This window comes from Ailuropoda melanoleuca, chromosome X (genome assembly GCF_002007445.2).
Source record: "Ailuropoda melanoleuca isolate Jingjing chromosome X, ASM200744v2, whole genome shotgun sequence".
NCBI classification, from domain to species: domain Eukaryota; kingdom Metazoa; phylum Chordata; class Mammalia; order Carnivora; family Ursidae; genus Ailuropoda; species Ailuropoda melanoleuca.
In genome coordinates, this window is record NC_048238.1 from 106,313,362 (window position 1) to 106,326,259 (window position 12,898).

Consider the following 12,898-nt stretch of genomic DNA (forward strand, 5'->3'; position numbering starts at 1 on the left):
ACACCCCCTCCCAAATACACCCAAAGTCTGAGAACAAATATCAGTCCCTTTCACAGTCTAGCTCAAATCAGAGCAGCAAGCACTGAACAGCAGACACATACGGTGCACCAAGGCTTCAGGTAGAGACAAGCAGCTGTTGGGAGATAGACAGCAATATTGACAAACATCAATTGCCAGCTCAATGCTCTGTTGTCATTCAAAGCCTGAGGACATTGGGATATACTAATTTCCCAACACAGGAATGTACAACATACAAAGTGCTTCCCATGAATTGCCGCAGTTCTGAAATGGTCTCCACGACTGTGTTGCTTGCCATCTTCTACCTGTTTGTTTCTCTAGTCTTCTAGTCTCTCTCTGAAGAAGCTTGGTTAAGATGGGACCCCATAAGAACAGAAAGAAAAGTCTATGCAATATGTCTTTTAGTTCCAAAGGTCTGAGAAGTAAAACCTCTTATCATTTCAATAAATGTTTATATTTCACGTAAGACACAAAAAGCAATGAAAATAAAATGTGTTAAGAGACTAACTGAATGAAAACTTCTAGTCACCATCTGAACTGCTACTGATACAGGGATATCAAAGAAACTGAGGGTTACACAAGGGAGGGAGGTGGGGGGATGGGTAACGGGTAATGGGTATTAAGGGGGGCACGTGGTGTGATGAGCACTGGGTGTTATATGCAACTAATGAATCACTGAACTCTACAACAAAAACGATGATGCTGGCTGACCGAACGTAACAAAAAATAATTTTAAAAAAAGAAAGGATATTAAAGTAGCAAGAGCTTCTAAGCTCCTAAGAAAAGTGGCTTGAGGGTGCCTGGGTGGCTCCGTTGGTTAAGTGTCTGCCTTCAGCTCAGGTTGTGATCCCGAGGTCCTGGGATTGAGCCCCGCATCGGGCTCCCTGCTCCAAGGTGAGCCTGCTTCTGTCTCTGCCTCTGCCTCTTTCTCTCTGTCTCTCATGAATAAATAACTAAAATCTTTTTAAAAATTTTTAAAAGAAGAAAAGTGGCTTCAGTGCACAAGAGGGAATGGCAAAAGGTAAGGAGAGTGATGGACCCAATCCAAATCTTGTTCCAAGGTCTCAGGCACTGTTTTGAGCAAAGGTATGTAAATATTTGGAAAAATTGAATAATGGGAACTTTTCCCAAAGTCCCTCAGATCCTAGGTCTGGTCTTCCAGAGGCACTCAAGAGTCTTCTGAGAGGATGGTGATTTGGCCAAAGTGAATGCAGCTGTGCACAGACTAGTCATGCCACCTCTTCCAGGGCCACCACATGTGGTTGTACATGTTGTGAATTACCACACTCAAAATGGTGCCAATCATATTTTAGTATACCTGAATGGCACTTTTTTGAGTGGGGCACTGCACAAAGCTTGATTTCAGGTGGCAGCCCTGCCCAAATGCTCCCCAGCCAGGTTAACCTTCATGATACCTGATGCTTCCAGCCCTTACGGGGGCACCCAGGATTTATGCAAAACATCTTGACACACCTACCCCAGTGCCCTCCCTCTTCCATCTCTCCCTGCACGAGTATCACCTCAGCCGCTGCATCCTTGATGTGCAGGTTTTCAGGTTGAGAAAGAAGGATCCTTTCTTCTTCTTCTCTCACTCAGATAAGATATAGCCTCATTTGTGTTAATCTGTTAAATGTTAAGTCATTAGAAGTGATGCTTTACATATGATTTGTTTCCCTCCGAAGTTGAAGTTCCCATCAACATACACCCCCACATCCTTCTCCGTCCCAAACGTCAACCTCAAACTTGCACGCGCCTTAGTGAAAGGCAGAATTCGAAGATAGTCTCCGGATGAGCCCTACGCGCATGCCCGGCAGACTCTTCTCCCCTGTTGTGGAAGCAGAAATTTTGAATTTTATAGGATATCATTCCCATGATTATATTATGTTTTATAGCCAAATGGATGTTACAGATGTAATTAAGGCCACCAATCTTTTGAATTTGATTTAATCAAAAGGTAGATTATCCTGAGTAGATCTGACCTAATTAGGTAAGCTCTTTGAAAGAGGATATGGTATCTCAATCACCGACCTCTTTCTCTGAACATGTTCATTACCATTAGAATATTCTGGGTGGCTGGTATGGTTCACGTAAGTGGGGACAAGAACTTACCAATACTTTATTAATATCTTGAGCTTAAAAATACATGTTTGGATTATCACCAGAGTGAAAATTTGCATATAATTACCCCCTTTCCACCTCCTTTTTGATGAAATAATTAAAATATGAGATGAAAGAATCAAATGAGTTGTCTGAATGTTTTTCCCAGCCCTGTTGAAAACAACTGGGCCATTGGCTCATCAACATTTCCTCTGAAAAGGCAGTAATACCCAACTCAAAAAAGGTGGGCTAGAGACAAGAGAAAGCACCCTTAAGAAAGCAAATTGCCGTGTGTTAGACAGAGTCAAATGGCAAGGAACAACAGAGGGTCTCTAAAAAGTTAGAGCCTCAATTCTTAGCTGAAAGGAAGTGAATTTTGCCCATTCTGCCAATTTTGAAAGAGAACCTTGAGCTTCAGCTGAGATCACAACTCTGGTCAAGACCTTTATGTCAGCCTTGTTAGACCTTGAGCCAAGGACCCAGTTAAACTGTGGAGAGACTCCTGACCCACAGAAGCTATAGAATAATAAATATGTATTATTTTAAGCTGTTAATTTGGAATAATTTGTTATATAGCAGTTGAAAATTAATTCACCCTTATTTGGAGTTCCAAATCTTAATGACAAAACCACAAAATAAATAGAATACATGCATAAATAATCTCAAGGGAGACAAGAAGAGGGGCATTGATAGTTGTCAACAAGTGGAAAGTAGAAATCTCTTTTCTCCTCTTACCCCAGAGAGGAAACAAAATATAAAACTTGCCTGGATTGATTTCCAAGAAAGAAAATAGCTTAAAGCCTACAAATGCCCTGTTGCTCCTCTCATCCCTGCAATTCTCAGCTTTTTATCAGAGGTCTGGTTGTAGAGAGGACCTTTTCCAAATTTTCCATTTTGAGCAACAGGCCTCCACGTGTATGTATTTTTCTGGCCTGGAGAAACATCCTAAGATAACATAGAAGAAAGTAGGTAAATAGATTCCAAGACCAAAAAACATTCTTGGTTTACGGGCATGAAAACCAGGTTACAAAAAAGCTTGTGGATTAGGAAGTTGAAAAATTTGAAAAAAAATACATACCTGTTTGTGTTATTCACTATGAGGAGAGAAAATAAGTTAAAACTGGACTCTAAAGTTAAACTGCGTTTCCCCAAGTCATCTTTGGCCTCCAAGCTGACTCCTATTTGTGGTCAGAGCCCCTTCTCCGTTATTCCTGTTAGGAATATTATCAGATGAAACAGAGACAAAAAACTTGCTCAACATCTATAGACTCTGAAGGTCTGAGAGAGCTTCCAGGCAGAGAATTTAACATCAATATCTCCCACCCACCCCCACCCCCACTCCCACTCAGCCCTTCTTTACATGCACACGCGGGCTTAATTTAGTCATTTAATTCACCAGGAAGAGGACTGAACACTTACCAAGAAAACAAAACAAAAGCTGTGGATTTGTCTTTCTCTCAACCAATCTCCCTCTCTCTCTCTCTCTCTCTCTCTCATATATACAAATTAGGAGATTATGGTGCTTTCAGTAATTTATACCAATTTATATCTACCGTTACCCATTGTAAAAGGAAAAGAGGCAGGGATGAAGGCAGGCCTCCCTCTCTAGCGAGCCAGGGAAAGGTGAGTGCTTTCTATTTGTTGAGACCTGGACTGCCAATGCCTGAATGTCAGGTGACAACAAGAATGTTATTCTAGTTTTAACCCACATGAAAATTCACTAAGTAAAGATGGGAACATACCTCAACTTCAGGTCTGGATCTGGTCAAAGGTACTGTTTAGTAAACCAACATAATTTAAGTCTCTCAAAAACTTTTGTGTTGTTATTTTGTTGAAAACCCTGATGGAAAAGATTTTACTTTAAGTTCAATGTGCAATGTTCAAAAATTTCAAATTTCTCTTCTAATTCCATCACACCCAATGACTTAATTCCAAGGAGAAGCTGGTAGATAAAACATAGACATCCTACTGTCCTCATATAAGGTTTGAAGATCCTGGAGACAAATACACCCCATTCTAATCTAGATCATTTTCTCTTCAGGTATGAGTATTTGTGAGTTTTCTCAGACCTCCTTCACCTTGTAGTTAGGGCCATTATCCAAAGTCGACATAAGACTGTACCTGCCTCAGATGTTCAATACATACTAGTGTTGGATTTATTAATTTATTCATTTATTTAAAATATTTTATTTATTTATTCGACAGAGATAGAGACAGCCAGCGAGAGAGGGAACACAAGCAGGGGGAGTGGGAGAGGAAGAAGCAGGCTCACAGCAGAGGAGCCCGATGTGGGGCTCGATCCCACAACGCTGGGATCGCGCTCTGAGCGGAAGGCAGACGCTTAACCGCTGTGCCACCCAGGCGCCCCTAGTGTTGGATTTAGAATCAAAGGACTTGAGGTAGGGCCATATGTTGACTTAAAGCCAGAACACTGGAGAGTGACTGACTGCATTCAAATAATAGTTTTGCCTCTTGACAGATGTGTGATCTCAAGGCAATTATTTAAACTTCCTTTTCCATTCTTTTCTCATTAGTAGAATAAGGGTAATTACACCAGCTCCTACTTTAGGGGTTCTTGTAAAGATTAGCTGAATTCATGTACATTAACAGCTTAGAAATATGCCTGGCACATAGTAAGCATGAAGTGAAGGACATGAAGCAATGTGTAAATGTCTGTTTTTACCATGATTATTGTTGTAATCATTCTATCCCAGATTAACATGCTTCCTTGGGCAAGTCCTTCAGCTGTCTTTGATTTAGTTATCTGATATGTGATATGATATATCCCATGGCAATATAAATGTAATAAAATGTGTGCACGACCACTATGCTGAAAGCAACAAAACACTGATGAAAGATATAAACAAATATACCATGTTCATGCATTATAATAATTAAATATTGTGTAAGTATTATTCAGAGCAATAGTCTACCATATGCCCTAAGTGTCCCTGAATGCCCTAGCTGAGTATGACAAACTGTAAGAATTACTGTCTTCTGAAACTGAGAAGTTTCTGCAGCTGGTCACATAGGCAACCAAGTAGGTCAAAATGACTATAGCATGATTAGCCTGCAAATACCCATGGGAGAAGGGGACTCACTTATCTGTTGCTTGCTACAAAACATGCTAACCCACTGTACCTGTGTTCCTCGGTTGCAGCAACAGCCAAATGATAATAACCTCCACCTGGTCTACTGTAGCACCTAATAGTATTCAGGGGCAAAAGGAAATGGAGCAACCATGCTGATGCTCTTGCTATTTGCCGTGCTATGAGAAATGAACTTGTTCCGTCCATTGTGAATGATTACCACATAGGGAGTTGTAGTGTGTTTATTCCTTGCTCTTCTTTATGATTTTGGGGTTCTTCTATTATAGGTATTAATTCTCCCTTAATTCATCTACCAATTCAATACAATCCCAGTCAAAAATCACAATAGGATTATATTGTAAATATCCACATGCTTATTCTAAAACTTATTTGATGATAGAAGGGAATTAGAATAGCCAAAACAATTCCAAAAAACAGAAATAATTTCAAAGACTCACACTACCCAATTTGAAGACCTATATCAATGTTCAGGATAGTCTTTTGCTGACAAAAGGATAAACAGGCACATGGAAAGAAAAAACAGTCCCAAAATAAACTGACAGAAATATAGTCAACTGATTTTCAATAAAGATGGAAGGTCAACTCAATGAAAAAAGACTGGCCTTTCAACAAATAGTGCTGGAACAACTGGATATTCATATGTAAAAAAAAAAATCAATCTTGAGAAATACAGCACACTGTATAGAACATAAATAATAATGGATTAAAGGCCTGCATGTGAAAAGTAAAATATAAAAATTGTGAAGAAAAAAAAGAGATCTTTGTGACTATGGGTAAGGCAAAGAGTTTTCAGAAATGGCATGAAAAGCACAATCCATAAAATTAAAAAGTGATAAATTACACTTGCTCACAACTGAATACTTTTCCATTGCAAAATACACTGTTATGACAGTGAAAATAACAAACCACAGACCAAGAGAAAACATTTGCAAATCACATTTCTGTCAAAGGACTTGTAATCAGAATATATAAAATCCTCTGAAAACTCATCAATAAGAACTAATAAAGGGAAAAGGTCTCAATAAACACCTCATCCAAATAGATACGTGAATAATAAAAAAGTATATGAAAAGATACTTAACATCTTCAGTAAATAAAGTAATGTAAATTAAAATCACAATGAGGGAGCACCTGGGTGGCTCAGTCAGTTAAGCCTCTGCCATCAGCTCAGGCCATGATCCCAGGGTTCTGGGATCAAACCCCACATCAGGCTTCCTGCTCAACAGAAGTCTTCCTCTCCCTCTCCCTTTGCCCCTCTGCCTGCTCATGCTCTCTCTCTCTCTCTCTCAAATAAATGAATAGAATCTTTAAAAAAATTAAAAAGGTAAAGCCACAATGAGATAAAACTATGCACATAATAGACTGAATAAAAAATAATATGTATTTATGGCATTATTATGATAGTTTCATAGGTATATAAATATCTCCAAACTCATCAAGTTGTATACATTAACTATGTACAGCTTTTTGTAGTCAACCATACCCAATAGAGTGGCCTAAAAAATAATCATAAGACAAAATGAACAAAGAGGCCTGTCAATACTAAGTGCTTATGAGGATTTGGGCAGCTTGATCCCTGGTACATTATTCCTGGAAACCCAAAATGTTAAAGTCATTCTGGAAAACAGTTTTATTTGGTTTCTCATAAATTTGAACATATACTTTCCATATGACTCAGCAATCCCACTCTTAGCTATTTACATGAATGAAATGAAATTTATATTTACACATATATCTATACACTACAGTACAAGGCAGATATATTCATAAGCATNTCATAAGACAAAATGAACAAAGAGGCCTGTCAATACTAAGTGCTTATGAGGATTTGGGCAGCTTGATCCCTGGTACATTATTCCTGGAAACCCAAAATGTTAAAGTCATTCTGGAAAACAGTTTTATTTGGTTTCTCATAAATTTGAACATATACTTTCCATATGACTCAGCAATCCCACTCTTAGCTATTTACATGAATGAAATGAAATTTATATTTACACATATATCTATACACTACAGTACAAGGCAGATATATTCATAAGCATCAACAAGTGGTAACAACCCAGATTTCCTTTATCTGTGACTAGAATGCTAGGGAAAAATATATGTAATATGTACATATGTAATATATATATAAAATATGTATGTAATATATATACATTATGTATATATACACACACACATATATACATACATGCAAATATATAAATCTCCACACAAAAATATTGATAAAACTCAAATGTATTTTTTAAGATGCAGGAGCCAGACCGAAGAGCTACATACTATATGATTGCATTTATATGACATTCTGGAAATAACAAAATATAAGGATGTAAAACAGAGCAGTAGTTTCCAGGGGTTAGGTTACGTGAAGGTTGGCTACAAGAAACATAAGAGATTTTGGAGGTGATGGCACGCCTCTGCATCAAGACCCTGGTGGTAGATACAAAACTAAGGGAATTTTTAGAAACCTGTTGAACTCTACACCATAAAGGAGTGTTTTAATATATGTTATATTTTAAAATTCATATTTCTAAGGATCAGTGTCCCAAGAGTAAAATTCTGTCTCTGTGACATTGTGGAAGACAGGGAGAGCTTGGGGCATGCATCTATTACATATACCAGTTGCTTTGAAAAACAAACAATACAACAACAATCAACCAATCAGTAATTCAAAATTAAAATAAGAAACCACATATAGAACACATTTCATACCCAAACCCCGTACATAAAACATCCAAAACACTACAGCTTTCCTCAAAAACATGCATGAAAAATAAATCGAATGACCAAAAACAGGAAAAAAAATCAGACAACAAAGGCATGTATTGCATGGAGCACTGAGTGTTATATGCAAACAATGAATCATGGAACATTACATCAAAAACTAAGGATGTACTGTATGGTGACTAACATAACATAACAAAAAATTTAAAAAAAAAATCTGATCTGCAAAAGCAAACAAACAAAAACAAAAACCTAAACAGGAAGAAATATAAAATTTGAACAGACCAATTATCAGCAATGAAACAAAATCAGTAAAACAAAAAAATAAAACAACAACAACAAAAAAAACCCAACAAACACAAGTCCAGAACCAGACAACTTCACATATGAATTCTACCAAATATTTAAGGAAGAGTTGGTACCTATTCTTCTCTAATTATTCCAAAAAACAAAAGAAAGGAAAACTTCCAAATTCATTCTATGAGGCCAGCATTACCCTGATATCAAAACCAGATAAAGACATCACAAAAAAGAGAACTAGAGGCCAATATCCCTGCTGAACATAGATGCAAAAATCCTCAACAAAATATTAGCAAACTGAATGCAACAATACATTTAAAAAACCATTCACCACCATCAACTGGAATTTATTCCTGGGATACAAGGGTAGTTCGATATTCACAAATCAATGTGATACATCACATCAATAAGAGAAAGGATAAGAACCATACAATCATCTCAACAGACTCAGAAAAAGCATTTAACAAAGTAAAGCATCCATTCATGATAAAAGTCTTCAACAAAGTAAGTTTAGAGGGAACGTACTTCAACATAATAAAGGCCATTTATGAAAAACCCATAGCTAACATCATACTCAATGGGGAAAAACAGAACTTTTCGCCTAAGGTCAGGAATAAGACAAGGATATCTTCTCTCACCACTTTTATTCAATATAGTACTGGAAGTCCTAGCCACAAAAATAAGACAACAAAAAAAATATAAGGAATCCAAATTGGTAAGGTAGAAATAAAACTTGCACTATTTGCACATGACATAATACAATATACTGAAAACCTGAAAGACTCCACCAAAAACCTACTAGAACTGATAAATGAATTCAGTAAGGTTGCAGGATATAAAATCAATGTACAGAAATCGTTGCATTTCTATACACCAATAATGAAGCAGCAGAAAGAGATATTTAAAAAAAAAATCTNTGCAGGATATAAAATCAATGTACAGAAATCTGTTGCATTTCTATACACCAATAATGAAGCAGCAGAAAGAGATATTTAAAAAAAAAATCTCATTTACAATTGCACCAAAAATATAAGATTCCTAGGAATTAACGAAAGAGGTGAAAGACCTGTACTCTGAAAACTATAAAACACTGATGAAAGAAATTGAAGATGACACAAAGAAATGGAAAAACATTCCATGCTCATGGCTTGGAAGAACAGATATTCTTAAGATGTTGATACTAACCAAACCAATCTACAGATTTAATGAAATCTCTATCAAAATACCAACAGCATTTTTCACAGAACTAGAAGAAATAATACTAAAATTTGTATGGAACCACGAAAGGCCCTGAATAGCCAAAGCAATCTTGAAAAAGAAAAACAAAGCTGGAGGTATCACAATTCCAGACTTCAACTTATACTACAGAGCTGTAGTACTCAAAACAGTATGGTTCTGGCACAAAAAATAGACACATAGATCAATGGCACAGAATAGAAATCCCAGATATAAAGCCATAATTATATAGTCAATTAACCTTTGACAAAGCAGGAAAGAGTACTCAATTGGAAAATTACAGTTGCTTCAGCAAAGGGGGTTGGAAAAGCTGGACAGCAACATGCAAAAAATGAAACTAGACTGCTTTCCTATACTGTACACAAAAATAAACAAAATTGATTAAATACCTTAATGTGAGACCTGAAACCATAAAAATCCTAGAAGAGAGCACAGGCAGTAATTTCTTTGACATTGGTCATAGCAACATCTTTCTAGATATGTCTTCTGAGGCAAGGGAAACAAAAGCAAACATAAACTATTGGAGCTACATCAAAATAAAAAGCTTCTGCAGAGCAAAGGAAACGACCAACAAAACTAAAAGACAACCTATTGAATGGGAGAAGATATTTGCAAATGGCATAGCAGATAAAGGATTAGTACCCCAAAAATATAAAGAACTCATAAAATTCAACACCAAAAAACCCAGATAATCCAATTAAAAAATGGGCAGAAGACATGAACAGACATTTCTCCAAAGAAGACATACAGATGGGCAACAGGCACATGAAAAGATGTTCAGCATCACTCATCATCAGGAAAATTCAAATCAAAACTACAATGAGATGTCACCTCACACCTGTCAGAATGGCTAAAATCAAAAACAGAAGAAATGACAGGTATTGGAGAGGATGTGGAGAAAAGGGAACGCCTATGCGTTGTTGCTGAAAATGCAAACTGCTACAGCCACTATGGAAGACAGTATGGACATTCCTCAAATTTAAACATAGAACTACCCTATGATACAGAAATTGCACTACTGGGTATTTATCCAAACATACAAAAACACTAATTCAAAGGGATACATGCACTCCTATGTTTATAGCAGCATTATTTACAATGGTCAAGATATGGAAGCAGCCCAAGTGCCCATCGACTGATGAATGGATAAAGAAGATATGGTGTATATACATATATATACACACACACACATATACATNAGCCCAAGTGCCCATCGACTGATGAATGGATAAAGAAGATATGGTGTATATACATATATATACACACACACATATACATATATATACACATATATACACATATATATGCTACAGCTTTGTTATGTGTTATAATGGAATATTATTCAGTCATAAAAAGAATGAAATCTTGCCATTTGCAACAGCATATGGATGGATCTGGAGAGTATAATGCTAAGCAAAATAAGCCAGTCAGAGAAAGACAAATCCCATATGATTTCACTCATATGTGGAATTTAAGAAACAAAACAAATGAACAAAGGGAAAAAAGAGAGAGATAAACCAAGAAACAGACTCTTAATGATAAAGAACAAACAGATGATTACCACAGGGGAGGTGGGTCAGGGGATGGCTGAAAGAGTTGAAGGGGATTAAGAATATGCTTATCTTCATGAACACCAAATAATATATGGAACTTGTCAATGAGTATATTGTACACCTGAAATTAATATAACACTGTATCTTAATTACACTGAATTTTTTTAAGTGTAATCAGTGGACTGAATTTTTAATACCAGGAAAAAAGAAGACTTGAAAATGGGAAGGGAAGCTGACAGGTGAGAACATTTTTATCATACTTGGAGTTTTGGACTGGATATACCTTCTGACAGAAAGGAAAAATACAGATAGAGTAGAACACCGTAAAAGCACTGAAGGTCTTATTCCCAGTTACCAAGTAACTTTGGTAAAATGAATAGGAGTCCCATAGGAAACTCAATGGGAAGGTTTTTTCTAGGGCCTTTAGTTCCTAGGACTTGCCCCTGAGAATTCATCTAGAGAGTTTCCTGAACTAGTCCCACACAGGGGAGGGTGTTAGGGGAAATGCTGTACTCCAGGGAAAGCATCACTCCATAAGCAACTAAACTCCCTCAATGCACCCACAGTGGCATCACATGTTGCATGTGTCATGTGTTACTTCACTCATAGAGGTGTCAGTCACATCTAATTATACGTGACTGACACTCTCCGGAGCAGAGTACCACACAAAGAATGCCTAATGATGTCAGTCCAGCCTAATCACCCATTCATGTTCCTTTTGAAAACCCTTCAATGCTTTCAGGCTGTGAGTGGCCACTGGCATTTGCATAAAGGACTTCTATAGCACCCGCTCCACTGTCTTTTCACATCCATCCTTTCCTGAATATTGTCCATTCACATTTTAGAATTTTTCAAGGCAGTTTCTAGAACTAAGAATCATTAAGCCCTCCTGTTAGGTTGTCCTGGTCATGGAAGAAATATCTTTGTATGCTTTATCTTGTTTCTTTTATCATTGTTATATATATAAAACACTAACAAGGAGTTTACATTCTCCAAATTAAATAATTAATCAGAAAATATACTTGATATTACCAACCTGTGCTTGTCACCTAGAGATCTGAGTCTTTATACCTGAGTACATATTTCAACTCTGGAACCACAGAATAAGCAGGGAAAATACACAAGGTCCTAAAAGAAAAGAATGGGAAAATAATAATGGTTGGTGTGATGGAAAGGGTAGAAATCCCTTTCCTCCTCAAATACAGGAGTGAAAAAAGCCTATTTTACTTACCAGGAATGATCTGCAAGCCAGAAAATATTCTAAGCACCTATGATGTTCTTATATTGCTTTTAGTTTGTGAGATTTCTGAGCCTTTTCCTCAAGCAAGCTATTTTAGAGCATTTTTTTTCATTTTTCCTTTTGGAGACCTGCAACTAGGTACTTTTGTTTACCTGGACAGATTAGTCTGGGACTCCAAAATACATGGACACAAATATAACTGGATGCCAGAGGCTGGGGATTGGAAAAATGAGGTGAGTGCAGCCTATTTCATGGGGTTACCTCCGCTGAAGGCCCAGTCAAGGATTATAATATCTTCATGGAAGAAGAAAGTCACCAGCATTTCTCATATGCCCACTGCCAGCGTTGTGTTGGTGAGGCTAAATACCAGGTACATGTGGTGAGATGTCAGGGGCACTATTTCTATACTAAGCCCACTGTCATAGGGTGGAAGCTCCACTGTGGTTGTGACAGGGTAAGAATACTATATCCCTGATCATTCTTGCCTCAGAATGACTGTCAGGCAGTTTCAATACTAGGTTAGACAGGTTGAAACGACCAGAATCTACACTACCAATCAGCATTCTGTACATATGGCAGGAGTGTCACTGTGAGAGAAGCAAGGCAAGACACTACCCATA

The 12,898-nt window shown here is 37.2% G+C and overlaps 1 long non-coding RNA gene across 1 annotated transcript in view; it reads right to left on the reverse strand.

Annotated features, from left to right (window-relative positions):
* Positions 1-2,924: 2,924 nt before the first annotated feature.
* LOC109489549 overlaps positions 2,925-12,898 on the reverse strand; it is a 65,901-nt gene continuing 55,927 nt past the window's right edge. Inside the window, exon 3 of the long non-coding RNA XR_002142570.1 lies at positions 2,925-3,060. This is a non-coding gene — a long non-coding RNA (uncharacterized LOC109489549). The remainder of the gene's footprint in view (positions 3,061-12,898) is intronic.